The sequence below is a fragment of the Schistocerca cancellata genome, chromosome 2, assembly GCF_023864275.1.
Source record: "Schistocerca cancellata isolate TAMUIC-IGC-003103 chromosome 2, iqSchCanc2.1, whole genome shotgun sequence".
Lineage (NCBI taxonomy): Eukaryota > Metazoa > Arthropoda > Insecta > Orthoptera > Acrididae > Schistocerca > Schistocerca cancellata.
In genome coordinates, this window is record NC_064627.1 from 952,365,868 (window position 1) to 952,381,211 (window position 15,344).

At 48.6% G+C, this 15,344-nt stretch overlaps 26 non-coding genes across 26 annotated transcripts; 13 read left to right on the top strand and 13 right to left on the bottom strand.

The window, feature by feature from the left end:
* Positions 1-56: 56 nt before the first annotated feature.
* Trnaq-uug (transfer RNA glutamine (anticodon UUG)) lies at positions 57-128 on the top strand. Its single transcript has one exon. It is a non-coding gene; the product is annotated as a tRNA-Gln (tRNA).
* A 506-nt stretch (positions 129-634) lies between these two features.
* On the bottom strand, positions 635-706 carry Trnap-ugg (transfer RNA proline (anticodon UGG)). Its single transcript has one exon. It is a non-coding gene; the product is annotated as a tRNA-Pro (tRNA).
* Positions 707-1,263: 557 nt separating this feature from the next.
* On the top strand, positions 1,264-1,335 carry Trnaq-uug (transfer RNA glutamine (anticodon UUG)). The gene has a single exon. It is a non-coding gene; the product is annotated as a tRNA-Gln (tRNA).
* A 506-nt stretch (positions 1,336-1,841) lies between these two features.
* On the bottom strand, positions 1,842-1,913 carry Trnap-ugg (transfer RNA proline (anticodon UGG)). The gene has a single exon. It is a non-coding gene; the product is annotated as a tRNA-Pro (tRNA).
* Positions 1,914-2,470: 557 nt separating this feature from the next.
* Positions 2,471-2,542, top strand: Trnaq-uug (transfer RNA glutamine (anticodon UUG)). The gene has a single exon. It is a non-coding gene; the product is annotated as a tRNA-Gln (tRNA).
* A 506-nt stretch (positions 2,543-3,048) lies between these two features.
* On the bottom strand, positions 3,049-3,120 carry Trnap-ugg (transfer RNA proline (anticodon UGG)). Its single transcript has one exon. It is a non-coding gene; the product is annotated as a tRNA-Pro (tRNA).
* A 557-nt stretch (positions 3,121-3,677) lies between these two features.
* Trnaq-uug (transfer RNA glutamine (anticodon UUG)) lies at positions 3,678-3,749 on the top strand. Its single transcript has one exon. It is a non-coding gene; the product is annotated as a tRNA-Gln (tRNA).
* Positions 3,750-4,255: 506 nt separating this feature from the next.
* Trnap-ugg (transfer RNA proline (anticodon UGG)) lies at positions 4,256-4,327 on the bottom strand. The gene has a single exon. It is a non-coding gene; the product is annotated as a tRNA-Pro (tRNA).
* Positions 4,328-4,884: 557 nt separating this feature from the next.
* On the top strand, positions 4,885-4,956 carry Trnaq-uug (transfer RNA glutamine (anticodon UUG)). The gene has a single exon. It is a non-coding gene; the product is annotated as a tRNA-Gln (tRNA).
* A 506-nt stretch (positions 4,957-5,462) lies between these two features.
* Trnap-ugg (transfer RNA proline (anticodon UGG)) lies at positions 5,463-5,534 on the bottom strand. The gene has a single exon. It is a non-coding gene; the product is annotated as a tRNA-Pro (tRNA).
* Positions 5,535-6,091: 557 nt separating this feature from the next.
* Trnaq-uug (transfer RNA glutamine (anticodon UUG)) lies at positions 6,092-6,163 on the top strand. The gene has a single exon. It is a non-coding gene; the product is annotated as a tRNA-Gln (tRNA).
* A 506-nt stretch (positions 6,164-6,669) lies between these two features.
* Positions 6,670-6,741, bottom strand: Trnap-ugg (transfer RNA proline (anticodon UGG)). Its single transcript has one exon. It is a non-coding gene; the product is annotated as a tRNA-Pro (tRNA).
* A 557-nt stretch (positions 6,742-7,298) lies between these two features.
* Positions 7,299-7,370, top strand: Trnaq-uug (transfer RNA glutamine (anticodon UUG)). Its single transcript has one exon. It is a non-coding gene; the product is annotated as a tRNA-Gln (tRNA).
* Positions 7,371-7,876: 506 nt separating this feature from the next.
* Positions 7,877-7,948, bottom strand: Trnap-ugg (transfer RNA proline (anticodon UGG)). The gene has a single exon. It is a non-coding gene; the product is annotated as a tRNA-Pro (tRNA).
* Positions 7,949-8,505: 557 nt separating this feature from the next.
* Positions 8,506-8,577, top strand: Trnaq-uug (transfer RNA glutamine (anticodon UUG)). Its single transcript has one exon. It is a non-coding gene; the product is annotated as a tRNA-Gln (tRNA).
* Positions 8,578-9,083: 506 nt separating this feature from the next.
* Trnap-ugg (transfer RNA proline (anticodon UGG)) lies at positions 9,084-9,155 on the bottom strand. Its single transcript has one exon. It is a non-coding gene; the product is annotated as a tRNA-Pro (tRNA).
* A 557-nt stretch (positions 9,156-9,712) lies between these two features.
* Trnaq-uug (transfer RNA glutamine (anticodon UUG)) lies at positions 9,713-9,784 on the top strand. The gene has a single exon. It is a non-coding gene; the product is annotated as a tRNA-Gln (tRNA).
* A 506-nt stretch (positions 9,785-10,290) lies between these two features.
* On the bottom strand, positions 10,291-10,362 carry Trnap-ugg (transfer RNA proline (anticodon UGG)). The gene has a single exon. It is a non-coding gene; the product is annotated as a tRNA-Pro (tRNA).
* Positions 10,363-10,919: 557 nt separating this feature from the next.
* On the top strand, positions 10,920-10,991 carry Trnaq-uug (transfer RNA glutamine (anticodon UUG)). The gene has a single exon. It is a non-coding gene; the product is annotated as a tRNA-Gln (tRNA).
* A 506-nt stretch (positions 10,992-11,497) lies between these two features.
* On the bottom strand, positions 11,498-11,569 carry Trnap-ugg (transfer RNA proline (anticodon UGG)). The gene has a single exon. It is a non-coding gene; the product is annotated as a tRNA-Pro (tRNA).
* A 557-nt stretch (positions 11,570-12,126) lies between these two features.
* Positions 12,127-12,198, top strand: Trnaq-uug (transfer RNA glutamine (anticodon UUG)). Its single transcript has one exon. It is a non-coding gene; the product is annotated as a tRNA-Gln (tRNA).
* A 506-nt stretch (positions 12,199-12,704) lies between these two features.
* Positions 12,705-12,776, bottom strand: Trnap-ugg (transfer RNA proline (anticodon UGG)). The gene has a single exon. It is a non-coding gene; the product is annotated as a tRNA-Pro (tRNA).
* A 557-nt stretch (positions 12,777-13,333) lies between these two features.
* Positions 13,334-13,405, top strand: Trnaq-uug (transfer RNA glutamine (anticodon UUG)). Its single transcript has one exon. It is a non-coding gene; the product is annotated as a tRNA-Gln (tRNA).
* A 506-nt stretch (positions 13,406-13,911) lies between these two features.
* Trnap-ugg (transfer RNA proline (anticodon UGG)) lies at positions 13,912-13,983 on the bottom strand. Its single transcript has one exon. It is a non-coding gene; the product is annotated as a tRNA-Pro (tRNA).
* A 557-nt stretch (positions 13,984-14,540) lies between these two features.
* On the top strand, positions 14,541-14,612 carry Trnaq-uug (transfer RNA glutamine (anticodon UUG)). Its single transcript has one exon. It is a non-coding gene; the product is annotated as a tRNA-Gln (tRNA).
* A 506-nt stretch (positions 14,613-15,118) lies between these two features.
* On the bottom strand, positions 15,119-15,190 carry Trnap-ugg (transfer RNA proline (anticodon UGG)). Its single transcript has one exon. It is a non-coding gene; the product is annotated as a tRNA-Pro (tRNA).
* Positions 15,191-15,344: the final 154 nt, after the last annotated feature.

The window sequence follows — 15,344 nt, forward strand, 5'->3', positions numbered from 1 at the left end:
CATCTCATCGGCTTAATGACATGATGCTACTGAACTGAAGACCGCTACAGGCATCCGGTTCCATGGTGTAATGGTTAGCACTCTGGACTTTGAATCCAGCGATCCGAGTTCGAGTCTCGGTGGAACCTGACGCTGTGTTTTGCGCTCGTTTCTAGAAATGTGTACGAGCCGGTAGTTGGAATTGTATATGCAGAATTTTAGCTAGGATCATGTAACGCAAATTGTTAATAGCAGTCCACACGTGAATGGGGAACGCTCCAAGTGCTTATGCTTTTGATACTAGGATTAATAACGGAACGAAAGGGGTTCAACTGCGAGAAGACGCCCTCAGCTGTTTCTCCCAGCAGGAAAGACATCTCTCCGTTTTGGGTGCTGCATGCACATGCATTTAACAAACGTGCATGCGATGTACTAGTTCCTGGGAAACGAATAGAATCGCTGTACGTGCCAGTCTTTACGTATAGATATAAGTGAGCGAAGACGGCTTAATCCTGCCACGTAGATTGCTTTCCACATGACGCACTTGCCAGTCTCTTGGGCCGGTGGCCCACATGCAGTTTGTCCTGTTGCGTGGCTTACTTTCAGAGACTCGCAAGTTTAACGTAGTGTTTGGTTGTCGCGAAACTGAAAAGTAGGGCCTGTCCGGGATATGAACCCGGGACCTCCTGCACCCAAAGCAGGAATCATACCCCTAGACCAACAGGCCGCACAAGGAAGCACGTCTGCACCCCGCCACCTACTGACATCTTGCCGCACTTGCTAGTTGCAGCATACAATCTGGACCATATTCTCAAAGAGCTTTCTTAATCCGACACCCACAACATGAGCTGTGCTGAACACCAGTGCATGTGAATGCTCAAAGAGCTGCTAGAGTTGTGTGTCAGTATTTCGACCGTGTGAAGTGCAAATGTTATCGTGTCACGCACTATCCGCCCACTACGTAGCGTTCTGTGTCAGCACGCAGTTTTCGCCAGTACTCTGTGTCCATAGCTGTTTCCATAGCTAGGCTGCTTCCAGCACAATGCATGCACCATACGAAAGTGGCCGTTGCGCGATTTTGATTACCTGAGCCTTCGACATCACTTGATGTACGAATACTGGCAAGAATTCTTGCTACATTCGAAGGTGCACCTTCCACTTTCAGCCTACTTGGTTGCTTCATTTGCCACGCAAACACTTCCTGAGGACGCTACATGAAATAACATCGCATCTCATCGGCTTAATGACATGATGCTACTGAACTGAAGACCGCTACAGGCATCCGGTTCCATGGTGTGATGGTTAGCACTCTGGACTTTGAATCCAGCGATCCGAGTTCGAGTCTCGGTGGAACCTGACGCTGTGTTTTGCGCTCGTTTCTAGAAATGTGTACGAGCCGGTAGTTGGAATTGTATATGCAGAATTTTAGCTAGGATCATGTAACGCAAATTGTTAATAGCAGTCCACACGTGAATGGGGAACGCTCCAAATGCTTATGCTTTTGATACTAGGATTAATAACGGAACGAAAGGGGTTCAACTGCGAGAAGACGCCCTCAGCTGTTTCTCCCAGCAGGAAAGACATCTCTCCGTTTTGGGTGCTGCATGCGCATGCATTTAACAAACGTGCATGCGATGTACTAGTTCCTGGGAAACGAATAGAATCGCTGTACGTGCCAGTCTTTACGTATAGATATAAGTGAGCGAAGACGGCTTAATCCTGCCACGTAGATTGCTTTCCACATGACGCACTTGCCAGTCTCTTGGGCCGGTGGCCCACATGCAGTTTGTCCTGTTGCGTGGCTTACTTTCAGAGACTCGCAAGTTTAACGTAGTGTTTGGTTGTCGCGAAACTGAAAAGTAGGGCCTGTCCGGGATATGAACCCGGGACCTCCTGCACCCAAAGCAGGAATCATACCCCTAGACCAACAGGCCGCACAAGGAAGCACGTCTGCACCCCGCCACCTACTGACATCTTGCCGCACTTGCTAGTTGCAGCATACAATCTGGACCATATTCTCAAAGAGCTTTCTTAATCCGACACCCACAACATGAGCTGTGCTGAACACCAGTGCATGTGAATGCTCAAAGAGCTGCTAGAGTTGTGTGTCAGTATTTCGACCGTGTGAAGTGCAAATGTTATCGTGTCACGCACTATCCGCCCACTACGTAGCGTTCTGTGTCAGCACGCAGTTTTCGCCAGTACTCTGTGTCCATAGCTGTTTCCATAGCTAGGCTGCTTCCAGCACAATGCATGCACCATACGAAAGTGGCCGTTGCGCGATTTTGATTACCTGAGCCTTCGACATCACTTGATGTACGAATACTGGCAAGAATTCTTGCTACATTCGAAGGTGCACCTTCCACTTTCAGCCTACTTGGTTGCTTCATTTGCCACGCAAACACTTCCTGAGGACGCTACATGAAATAACATCGCATCTCATCGGCTTAATGACATGATGCTACTGAACTGAAGACCGCTACAGGCATCCGGTTCCATGGTGTAATGGTTAGCACTCTGGACTTTGAATCCAGCGATCCGAGTTCGAGTCTCGGTGGAACCTGACGCTGTGTTTTGCGCTCGTTTCTAGAAATGTGTACGAGCCGGTAGTTGGAATTGTATATGCAGAATTTTAGCTAGGATCATGTAACGCAAATTGTTAATAGCAGTCCACACGTGAATGGGGAACGCTCCAAATGCTTATGCTTTTGATACTAGGATTAATAACGGAACCAAAGGAGTTCAACTGCGAGAAGACGCCCTCAGCTGTTTCTCCCAGCAGGAAAGACATCTCTCCGTTTTGGGTGCTGCATGCGCATGCATTTAACAAACGTGCATGCGATGTACTAGTTCCTGGGAAACGAATAGAATCGCTGTACGTGCCAGTCTTTACGTATAGATATAAGTGAGCGAAGACGGCTTAATCCTGCCACGTAGATTGCTTTCCACATGACGCACTTGCCAGTCTCTTGGGCCGGCGGCCCAAATGCAGTTTGTCCTGTTGCGTGGCTTACTTTCAGAGACTCGCAAGTTTAACGTAGTGTTTGGTTGTCGCGAAACTGAAAAGTAGGGCCTGTCCGGGATATGAACCCGGGACCTCCTGCACCCAAAGCAGGAATCATACCCCTAGACCAACAGGCCGCACAAGGAAGCACGTCTGCACCCCGCCACCTACTGACATCTTGCCGCACTTGCTAGTTGCAGCATACAATCTGGACCATATTCTCAAAGAGCTTTCTTAATCCGACACCCACAACATGAGCTGTGCTGAACACCAGTGCATGTGAATGCTCAAAGAGCTGCTAGAGTTGTGTGTCAGTATTTCGACCGTGTGAAGTGCAAATGTTATCGTGTCACGCACTATCCGCCCACTACGTAGCGTTCTGTGTCAGCACGCAGTTTTCGCCAGTACTCTGTGACCATAGCTGTTTCCATAGCTAGGCTGCTTCCAGCACAATGCATGCACCATACGAAAGTGGCCGTTGCGCGATTTTGATTACCTGAGCCTTCGACATCACTTGATGTACGAATACTGGCAAGAATTCTTGCTACATTCGAAGGTGCACCTTCCACTTTCAGCCTACTTGGTTGCTTCATTTGCCACGCAAACACTTCCTGAGGACGCTACATGAAATAACATCGCATCTCATCGGCTTAATGACATGATGCTACTGAACTGAAGACTGCTACAGGCATCCGGTTCCATGGTGTAATGGTTAGCACTCTGGACTTTGAATCCAGCGATCCGAGTTCGAGTCTCGGTGGAACCTGACGCTGTGTTTTGCGCTCGTTTCTAGAAATGTGTACGAGCCGGTAGTTGGAATTGTATATGCAGAATTTTAGCTAGGATCATGTAACGCAAATTGTTAATAGCAGTCCACACGTGAATGGGGAACGCTCCAAATGCTTATGCTTTTGATACTAGGATTAATAACGGAACGAAAGGGGTTCAACTGCGAGAAGACGCCCTCAGCTGTTTCTCCCAGCAGGAAAGACATCTCTCCGTTTTGGGTGCTGCATGCGCATGCATTTAACAAACGTGCATGCGATGTACTAGTTCCTGGGAAACGAATAGAATCGCTGTACGTGCCAGTCTTTACGTATAGATATAAGTGAGCGAAGACGGCTTAATCCTGCCACGTAGATTGCTTTCCACATGACGCACTTGCCAGTCTCTTGGGCCGGCGGCCCAAATGCAGTTTGTCCTGTTGCGTGGCTTACTTTCAGAGACTCGCAAGTTTAACGTAGTGTTTGGTTGTCGCGAAACTGAAAAGTAGGGCCTGTCCGGGATATGAACCCGGGACCTCCTGCACCCAAAGCAGGAATCATACCCCTAGACCAACAGGCCGCACAAGGAAGCACGTCTGCACCCCGCCACCTACTGACATCTTGCCGCACTTGCTAGTTGCAGCATACAATCTGGACCATATTCTCAAAGAGCTTTCTTAATCCGACACCCACAACATGAGCTGTGCTGAACACCAGTGCATGTGAATGCTCAAAGAGCTGCTAGAGTTGTGTGTCAGTATTTCGACCGTGTGAAGTGCAAATGTTATCGTGTCACGCACTATCCGCCCACTACGTAGCGTTCTGTGTCAGCACGCAGTTTTCGCCAGTACTCTGTGTCCATAGCTGTTTCCATAGCTAGGCTGCTTCCAGCACAATGCATGCACCATACGAAAGTGGCCGTTGCGCGATTTTGATTACCTGAGCCTTCGACATCACTTGATGTACGAATACTGGCAAGAATTCTTGCTACATTCGAAGGTGCACCTTCCACTTTCAGCCTACTTGGTTGCTTCATTTGCCACGCAAACACTTCCTGAGGACGCTACATGAAATAACATCGCATCTCATCGGCTTAATGACATGATGCTACTGAACTGAAGACCGCTACAGGCATCCGGTTCCATGGTGTAATGGTTAGCACTCTGGACTTTGAATCCAGCGATCCGAGTTCGAGTCTCGGTGGAACCTGACGCTGTGTTTTGCGCTCGTTTCTAGAAATGTGTACGAGCCGGTAGTTGGAATTGTATATGCAGAATTTTAGCTAGGATCATGTAACGCAAATTGTTAATAGCAGTCCACACGTGAATGGGGAACGCTCCAAATGCTTATGCTTTTGATACTAGGATTAATAACGGAACGAAAGGGGTTCAACTGCGAGAAGACGCCCTCAGCTGTTTCTCCCAGCAGGAAAGACATCTCTCCGTTTTGGGTGCTGCATGCGCATGCATTTAACAAACGTGCATGCGATGTACTAGTTCCTGGGAAACGAATAGAATCGCTGTACGTGCCAGTCTTTACGTATAGATATAAGTGAGCGAAGACGGCTTAATCCTGCCACGTAGACTGCTTTCCACATGACGCACTTGCCAGTCTCTTGGGCCGGCGGCCCAAATGCAGTTTGTCCTGTTGCGTGGCTTACTTTCAGAGACTCGCAAGTTTAACGTAGTGTTTGGTTGTCGCGAAACTGAAAAGTAGGGCCTGTCCGGGATATGAACCCGGGACCTCCTGCACCCAAAGCAGGAATCATACCCCTAGACCAACAGGCCGCACAAGGAAGCACGTCTGCACCCCGCCACCTACTGACATCTTGCCGCACTTGCTAGTTGCAGCATACAATCTGGACCATATTCTCAAAGAGCTTTCTTAATCCGACACCCACAACATGAGCTGTGCTGAACACCAGTGCATGTGAATGCTCAAAGAGCTGCTAGAGTTGTGTGTCAGTATTTCGACCGTGTGAAGTGCAAATGTTATCGTGTCACGCACTATCCGCCCACTACGTAGCGTTCTGTGTCAGCACGCAGTTTTCGCCAGTACTCTGTGTCCATAGCTGTTTCCATAGCTAGGCTGCTTCCAGCACAATGCATGCACCATACGAAAGTGGCCGTTGCGCGATTTTGATTACCTGAGCCTTCGACATCACTTGATGTACGAATACTGGCAAGAATTCTTGCTACATTCGAAGGTGCACCTTCCACTTTCAGCCTACTTGGTTGCTTCATTTGCCACGCAAACACTTCCTGAGGACGCTACATGAAATAACATCGCATCTCATCGGCTTAATGACATGATGCTACTGAACTGAAGACCGCTACAGGCATCCGGTTCCATGGTGTAATGGTTAGCACTCTGGACTTTGAATCCAGCGATCCGAGTTCGAGTCTCGGTGGAACCTGACGCTGTGTTTTGCGCTCGTTTCTAGAAATGTGTACGAGCCGGTAGTTGGAATTGTATATGCAGAATTTTAGCTAGGATCATGTAACGCAAATTGTTAATAGCAGTCCACACGTGAATGGGGAACGCTCCAAATGCTTATGCTTTTGATACTAGGATTAATAACGGAACGAAAGGGGTTCAACTGCGAGAAGACGCCCTCAGCTGTTTCTCCCAGCAGGAAAGACATCTCTCCGTTTTGGGTGCTGCATGCGCATGCATTTAACAAACGTGCATGCGATGTACTAGTTCCTGGGAAACGAATAGAATCGCTGTACGTGCCAGTCTTTACGTATAGATATAAGTGAGCGAAGACGGCTTAATCCTGCCACGTAGATTGCTTTCCACATGACGCACTTGCCAGTCTCTTGGGCCGGTGGCCCACATGCAGTTTGTCCTGTTGCGTGGCTTACTTTCAGAGACTCGCAAGTTTAACGTAGTGTTTGGTTGTCGCGAAACTGAAAAGTAGGGCCTGTCCGGGATATGAACCCGGGACCTCCTGCACCCAAAGCAGGAATCATACCCCTAGACCAACAGGCCGCACAAGGAAGCACGTCTGCACCCCGCCACCTACTGACATCTTGCCGCACTTGCTAGTTGCAGCATACAATCTGGACCATATTCTCAAAGAGCTTTCTTAATCCGACACCCACAACATGAGCTGTGCTGAACACCAGTGCATGTGAATGCTCAAAGAGCTGCTAGAGTTGTGTGTCAGTATTTCGACCGTGTGAAGTGCAAATGTTATCGTGTCACGCACTATCCGCCCACTACGTAGCGTTCTGTGTCAGCACGCAGTTTTCGCCAGTACTCTGTGTCCATAGCTGTTTCCATAGCTAGGCTGCTTCCAGCACAATGCATGCACCATACGAAAGTGGCCGTTGCGCGATTTTGATTACCTGAGCCTTCGACATCACTTGATGTACGAATACTGGCACGAATTCTTGCTACATTCGAAGGTGCACCTTCCACTTTCAGCCTACTTGGTTGCTTCATTTGCCACGCAAACACTTCCTGAGGACGCTACATGAAATAACATCGCATCTCATCGGCTTAATGACATGATGCTACTGAACTGAAGACCGCTACAGGCATCCGGTTCCATGGTGTAATGGTTAGCACTCTGGACTTTGAATCCAGCGATCCGAGTTCGAGTCTCGGTGGAACCTGACGCTGTGTTTTGCGCTCGTTTCTAGAAATGTGTACGAGCCGGTAGTTGGAATTGTATATGCAGAATTTTAGCTAGGATCATGTAACGCAAATTGTTAATAGCAGTCCACACGTGAATGGGGAACGCTCCAAATGCTTATGCTTTTGATACTAGGATTAATAACGGAACGAAAGGGGTTCAACTGCGAGAAGACGCCCTCAGCTGTTTCTCCCAGCAGGAAAGACATCTCTCCGTTTTGGGTGCTGCATGCGCATGCATTTAACAAACGTGCATGCGATGTACTAGTTCCTGGGAAACGAATAGAATCGCTGTACGTGCCAGTCTTTACGTATAGATATAAGTGAGCGAAGGCGGCTTAATCCTGCCACGTAGATTGCTTTCCACATGACGCACTTGCCAGTCTCTTGGGCCGGTGGCCCACATGCAGTTTGTCCTGTTGCGTGGCTTACTTTCAGAGACTCGCAAGTTTAACGTAGTGTTTGGTTGTCGCGAAACTGAAAAGTAGGGCCTGTCCGGGATATGAACCCGGGACCTCCTGCACCCAAAGCAGGAATCATACCCCTAGACCAACAGGCCGCACAAGGAAGCACGTCTGCACCCCGCCACCTACTGACATCTTGCCGCACTTGCTAGTTGCAGCATACAATCTGGACCATATTCTCAAAGAGCTTTCTTAATCCGACACCCACAACATGAGCTGTGCTGAACACCAGTGCATGTGAATGCTCAAAGAGCTGCTAGAGTTGTGTGTCAGTATTTCGACCGTGTGAAGTGCAAATGTTATCGTGTCACGCACTATCCGCCCACTACGTAGCGTTCTGTGTCAGCACGCAGTTTTCGCCAGTACTCTGTGTCCATAGCTGTTTCCATAGCTAGGCTGCTTCCAGCACAATGCATGCACCATACGAAAGTGGCCGTTGCGCGATTTTGATTACCTGAGCCTTCGACATCACTTGATGTACGAATACTGGCAAGAATTCTTGCTACATTCGAAGGTGCACCTTCCACTTTCAGCCTACTTGGTTGCTTCATTTGCCACGCAAACACTTCCTGAGGACGCTACATGAAATAACATCGCATCTCATCGGCTTAATGACATGATGCTACTGAACTGAAGACCGCTACAGGCATCCGGTTCCATGGTGTAATGGTTAGCACTCTGGACTTTGAATCCAGCGATCCGAGTTCGAGTCTCGGTGGAACCTGACGCTGTGTTTTGCGCTCGTTTCTAGAAATGTGTACGAGCCGGTAGTTGGAATTGTATATGCAGAATTTTAGCTAGGATCATGTAACGCAAATTGTTAATAGCAGTCCACACGTGAATGGGGAACGCTCCAAATGCTTATGCTTTTGATACTAGGATTAATAACGGAACGAAAGGGGTTCAACTGCGAGAAGACGCCCTCAGCTGTTTCTCCCAGCAGGAAAGACATCTCTCCGTTTTGGGTGCTGCATGCGCATGCATTTAACAAACGTGCATGCGATGTACTAGTTCCTGGGAAACGAATAGAATCGCTGTACGTGCCAGTCTTTACGTATAGATATAAGTGAGCGAAGACGGCTTAATCCTGCCACGTAGATTGCTTTCCACATGACGCACTTGCCAGTCTCTTGGGCCGGTGGCCCACATGCAGTTTGTCCTGTTGCGTGGCTTACTTTCAGAGACTCGCAAGTTTAACGTAGTGTTTGGTTGTCGCGAAACTGAAAAGTAGGGCCTGTCCGGGATATGAACCCGGGACCTCCTGCACCCAAAGCAGGAATCATACCCCTAGACCAACAGGCCGCACAAGGAAGCACGTCTGCACCCCGCCACCTACTGACATCTTGCCGCACTTGCTAGTTGCAGCATACAATCTGGACCATATTCTCAAAGAGCTTTCTTAATCCGACACCCACAACATGAGCTGTGCTGAACACCAGTGCATGTGAATGCTCAAAGAGCTGCTAGAGTTGTGTGTCAGTATTTCGACCGTGTGAAGTGCAAATGTTATCGTGTCACGCACTATCCGCCCACTACGTAGCGTTCTGTGTCAGCACGCAGTTTTCGCCAGTACTCTGTGTCCATAGCTGTTTCCATAGCTAGGCTGCTTCCAGCACAATGCATGCACCATACGAAAGTGGCCGTTGCGCGATTTTGATTACCTGAGCCTTCGACATCACTTGATGTACGAATACTGGCAAGAATTCTTGCTACATTCGAAGGTGCACCTTCCACTTTCAGCCTACTTGGTTGCTTCATTTGCCACGCAAACACTTCCTGAGGACGCTACATGAAATAACATCGCATCTCATCGGCTTAATGACATGATGCTACTGAACTGAAGACCGCTACAGGCATCCGGTTCCATGGTGTAATGGTTAGCACTCTGGACTTTGAATCCAGCGATCCGAGTTCGAGTCTCGGTGGAACCTGACGCTGTGTTTTGCGCTCGTTTCTAGAAATGTGTACGAGCCGGTAGTTGGAATTGTATATGCAGAATTTTAGCTAGGATCATGTAACGCAAATTGTTAATAGCAGTCCACACGTGAATGGGGAACGCTCCAAATGCTTATGCTTTTGATACTAGGATTAATAACGGAACCAAAGGGGTTCAACTGCGAGAAGACGCCCTCAGCTGTTTCTCCCAGCAGGAAAGACATCTCTCCGTTTTGGGTGCTGCATGCGCATGCATTTAACAAACGTGCATGCGATGTACTAGTTCCTGGGAAACGAATAGAATCGCTGTACGTGCCAGTCTTTACGTATAGATATAAGTGAGCGAAGACGGCTTAATCCTGCCACGTAGATTGCTTTCCACATGACGCACTTGCCAGTCTCTTGGGCCGGTGGCCCACATGCAGTTTGTCCTGTTGCGTGGCTTACTTTCAGAGACTCGCAAGTTTAACGTAGTGTTTGGTTGTCGCGAAACTGAAAAGTAGGGCCTGTCCGGGATATGAACCCGGGACCTCCTGCACCCAAAGCAGGAATCATACCCCTAGACCAACAGGCCGCACAAGGAAGCACGTCTGCACCCCGCCACCTACTGACATCTTGCCGCACTTGCTAGTTGCAGCATACAATCTGGACCATATTCTCAAAGAGCTTTCTTAATCCGACACCCACAACATGAGCTGTGCTGAACACCAGTGCATGTGAATGCTCAAAGAGCTGCTAGAGTTGTGTGTCAGTATTTCGACCGTGTGAAGTGCAAATGTTATCGTGTCACGCACTATCCGCCCACTACGTAGCGTTCTGTGTCAGCACGCAGTTTTCGCCAGTACTCTGTGTCCATAGCTGTTTCCATAGCTAGGCTGCTTCCAGCACAATGCATGCACCATACGAAAGTGGCCGTTGCGCGATTTTGATTACCTGAGCCTTCGACATCACTTGATGTACGAATACTGGCAAGAATTCTTGCTACATTCGAAGGTGCACCTTCCACTTTCAGCCTACTTGGTTGCTTCATTTGCCACGCAAACACTTCCTGAGGACGCTACATGAAATAACATCGCATCTCATCGGCTTAATGACATGATGCTACTGAACTGAAGACCGCTACAGGCATCCGGTTCCATGGTGTGATGGTTAGCACTCTGGACTTTGAATCCAGCGATCCGAGTTCGAGTCTCGGTGGAACCTGACGCTGTGTTTTGCGCTCGTTTCTAGAAATGTGTACGAGCCGGTAGTTGGAATTGTATATGCAGAATTTTAGCTAGGATCATGTAACGCAAATTGTTAATAGCAGTCCACACGTGAATGGGGAACGCTCCAAATGCTTATGCTTTTGATACTAGGATTAATAACGGAACGAAAGGGGTTCAACTGCGAGAAGACGCCCTCAGCTGTTTCTCCCAGCAGGAAAGACATCTCTCCGTTTTGGGTGCTGCATGCGCATGCATTTAACAAACGTGCATGCGATGTACTAGTTCCTGGGAAACGAATAGAATCGCTGTACGTGCCAGTCTTTACGTATAGATATAAGTGAGCGAAGACGGCTTAATCCTGCCACGTAGATTGCTTTCCACATGACGCACTTGCCAGTCTCTTGGGCCGGTGGCCCACATGCAGTTTGTCCTGTTGCGTGGCTTACTTTCAGAGACTCGCAAGTTTAACGTAGTGTTTGGTTGTCGCGAAACTGAAAAGTAGGGCCTGTCCGGGATATGAACCCGGGACCTCCTGCACCCAAAGCAGGAATCATACCCCTAGACCAACAGGCCGCACAAGGAAGCACGTCTGCACCCCGCCACCTACTGACATCTTGCCGCACTTGCTAGTTGCAGCATACAATCTGGACCATATTCTCAAAGAGCTTTCTTAATCCGACACCCACAACATGAGCTGTGCTGAACACCAGTGCATGTGAATGCTCAAAGAGCTGCTAGAGTTGTGTGTCAGTATTTCGACCGTGTGAAGTGCAAATGTTATCGTGTCACGCACTATCCGCCCACTACGTAGCGTTCTGTGTCAGCACGCAGTTTTCGCCAGTACTCTGTGTCCATAGCTGTTTCCATAGCTAGGCTGCTTCCAGCACAATGCATGCACCATACGAAAGTGGCCGTTGCGCGATTTTGATTACCTGAGCCTTCGACATCACTTGATGTACGAATACTGGCAAGAATTCTTGCTACATTCGAAGGTGCACCTTCCACTTTCAGCCTACTTGGTTGCTTCATTTGCCACGCAAACACTTCCTGAGGACGCTACATGAAATAACATCGCATCTCATCGGCTTAATGACATGATGCTACTGAACTGAAGACAGCTACAGGCATCCGGTTCCATGGTGTAATGGTTAGCACTCTGGACTTTGAATCCAGCGATCCGAGTTCGAGTCTCGGTGGAACCTGACGCTGTGTTTTGCGCTCGTTTCTAGAAATGTGTACGAGCCGGTAGTTGGAATTGTATATGCAGAATTTTAGCTAGGATCATGTAACGCAAATTGTTAATAGCAGTCCACACGTGAATGGGGAACGCTCCAAATGCTTATGCTTTTGATACTAGGATTAATAACGGAACGAAAGGGGTTCAACTGCGAGAAGACGCCCTCAGCTGTTTCTCCCAGCAGGAAAGACATCTCTCCGTTTTGGGTGCTGCATGCGCATGCATTTAACAAACGTGCATGCGATGTACTAGTTCCTGGGAAACGAATAGAATCGCTGTACGTGCCAGTCTTTACGTATAGATATAAGTGAGCGAAGACGGCTTAATCCTGCCACGTAGATTGCTTTCCACATGACGCACTTGCCAGTCTCTTGGGCCGGCGGCCCAAATGCAGTTTGTCCTGTTGCGTGGCTTACTTTCAGAGACTCGCAAGTTTAACGTAGTGTTTGGTTGTCGCGAAACTGAAAAGTAGGGCCTGTCCGGGATATGAACCCGGGACCTCCTGCACCCAAAGCAGGAATCATACCCCTAGACCAACAGGCCGCACAAGGAAGCACGTCTGCACCCCGCCACCTACTGACATCTTGCCGCACTTGCTAGTTGCAGCATACAATCTGGACCATATTCTCAAAGAGCTTTCTTAATCCGACACCCACAACATGAGCTGTGCTGAACACCAGTGCATGTGAATGCTCAAAGAGCTGCTAGAGTTGTGTGTCAGTATTTCGACCGTGTGAAGTGCAAATGTTATCGTGTCACGCACTATCCGCCCACTACGTAGCGTTCTGTGTCAGCACGCAGTTTTCGCCAGTACTCTGTGTCCATAGCTGTTTCCATAGCTAGGCTGCTTCCAGCACAATGCATGCACCATACGAAAGTGGCCGTTGCGCGATTTTGATTACCTGAGCCTTCGACATCACTTGATGTACGAATACTGGCAAGAATTCTTGCTACATTCGAAGGTGCACCTTCCACTTTCAGCCTACTTGGTTGCTTCATTTGCCACGCAAACACTTCCTGAGGACGCTACATGAAATAACATCGCATCTCATCGGCTTAATGACATGATGCTACTGAACTGAAGACCGCTACAGGCATCCGGTTCCATGGTGTAATGGTTAGCACTCTGGACTTTGAATCCAGCGATCCGAGTTCGAGTCTCGGTGGAACCTGACGCTGTGTTTTGCGCTCGTTTCTAGAAATGTGTACGAGCCGGTAGTTGGAATTGTATATGCAGAATTTTAGCTAGGATCATGTAACGCAAATTGTTAATAGCAGTCCACACGTGAATGGGGAACGCTCCAAATGCTTATGCTTTTGATACTAGGATTAATAACGGAACGAAAGGGGTTCAACTGCGAGAAGACGCCCTCAGCTGTTTCTCCCAGCAGGAAAGACATCTCTCCGTTTTGGGTGCTGCATGCGCATGCATTTAACAAACGTGCATGCGATGTACTAGTTCCTGGGAAACGAATAGAATCGCTGTACGTGCCAGTCTTTACGTATAGATATAAGTGAGCGAAGACGGCTTAATCCTGCCACGTAGATTGCTTTCCACATGACGCACTTGCCAGTCTCTTGGGCCGGCGGCCCAAATGCAGTTTGTCCTGTTGCGTGGCTTACTTTCAGAGACTCGCAAGTTTAACGTAGTGTTTGGTTGTCGCGAAACTGAAAAGTAGGGCCTGTCCGGGATATGAACCCGGGACCTCCTGCACCCAAAGCAGGAATCATACCCCTAGACCAACAGGCCGCACAAGGAAGCACGTCTGCACCCCGCCACCTACTGACATCTTGCCGCACTTGCTAGTTGCAGCATACAATCTGGACCATATTCTCAAAGAGCTTTCTTAATCCGACACCCACAACATGAGCTGTGCTGAACACCAGTGCATGTGAATGCTCAAAGAGCTGCTAGAGTTGTGTGTCAGTATTTCGACCGTGTGAAGTGCAAATGTTATCGTGTCACGCACTATCCGCCCACTACGTAGCGTTCTGTGTCAGCACGCAGTTTTCGCCAGTACTCTGTGTCCATAGCTGTTTCCATAGCTAGGCTGCTTCCAGCACAATGCATGCACCATACGAAAGTGGCCGTTGCGCGATTTTGATTACCTGAGCCTTCGACATCACTTGATGTACGAATACTGGCAAGAATTCTTGCTACATTCGAAGGTGCACCTTCCACTTTCAGCCTACTTGGTTGCTTCATTTGCCACGCAAACACTTCCTGAGGACGCTACTTGAAATAACATCGCATCTCATCGGCTTAATGACATGATGCTACTGAACTGAAGACCGCTACAGGCATCCGGTTCCATGGTGTAATGGTTAGCACTCTGGACTTTGAATCCAGCGATCCGAGTTCGAGTCTCGGTGGAACCTGACGCTGTGTTTTGCGCTCGTTTCTAGAAATGTGTACGAGCCGGTAGTTGGAATTGTATATGCAGAATTTTAGCTAGGATCATGTAACGCAAATTGTTAATAGCAGTCCACACGTGAATGGGGAACGCTCCAAATGCTTATGCTTTTGATACTAGGATTAATAACGGAACGAAAGGGGTTCAACTGCGAGAAGACGCCCTCAGCTGTTTCTCCCAGCAGGAAAGACATCTCTCCGTTTTGGGTGCTGCATGCGCATGCATTTAACAAACGTGCATGCGATGTACTAGTTCCTGGGAAACGAATAGAATCGCTGTACGTGCCAGTCTTTACGTATAGATATAAGTGAGCGAAGACGGCTTAAACCTGCCACGTAGATTGCTTTCCACATGACGCACTTGCCAGTCTCTTGGGCCGGTGGCCCACATGCAGTTTGTCCTGTTGCGTGGCTTACTTTCAGAGACTCGCAAGTTTAACGTAGTGTTTGGTTGTCGCGAAACTGAAAAGTAGGGCCTGTCCGGGATATGAACCCGGAACCTCCTGCACCCAAAGCAGGAATCATACCCCTAGACCAACAGGCCGCACAAGGAAGCACGTCTGCACCCCGCCACCTATTGACATCTTGCCGCACTTGCTAGTTGCAGCATACAATCTGGACCATATTCTCAAAGAGCTTTCTTAATCCGACACCCACAACATGAGCTGTGCTGAACACCAGTGCATGTGAATGCTCAA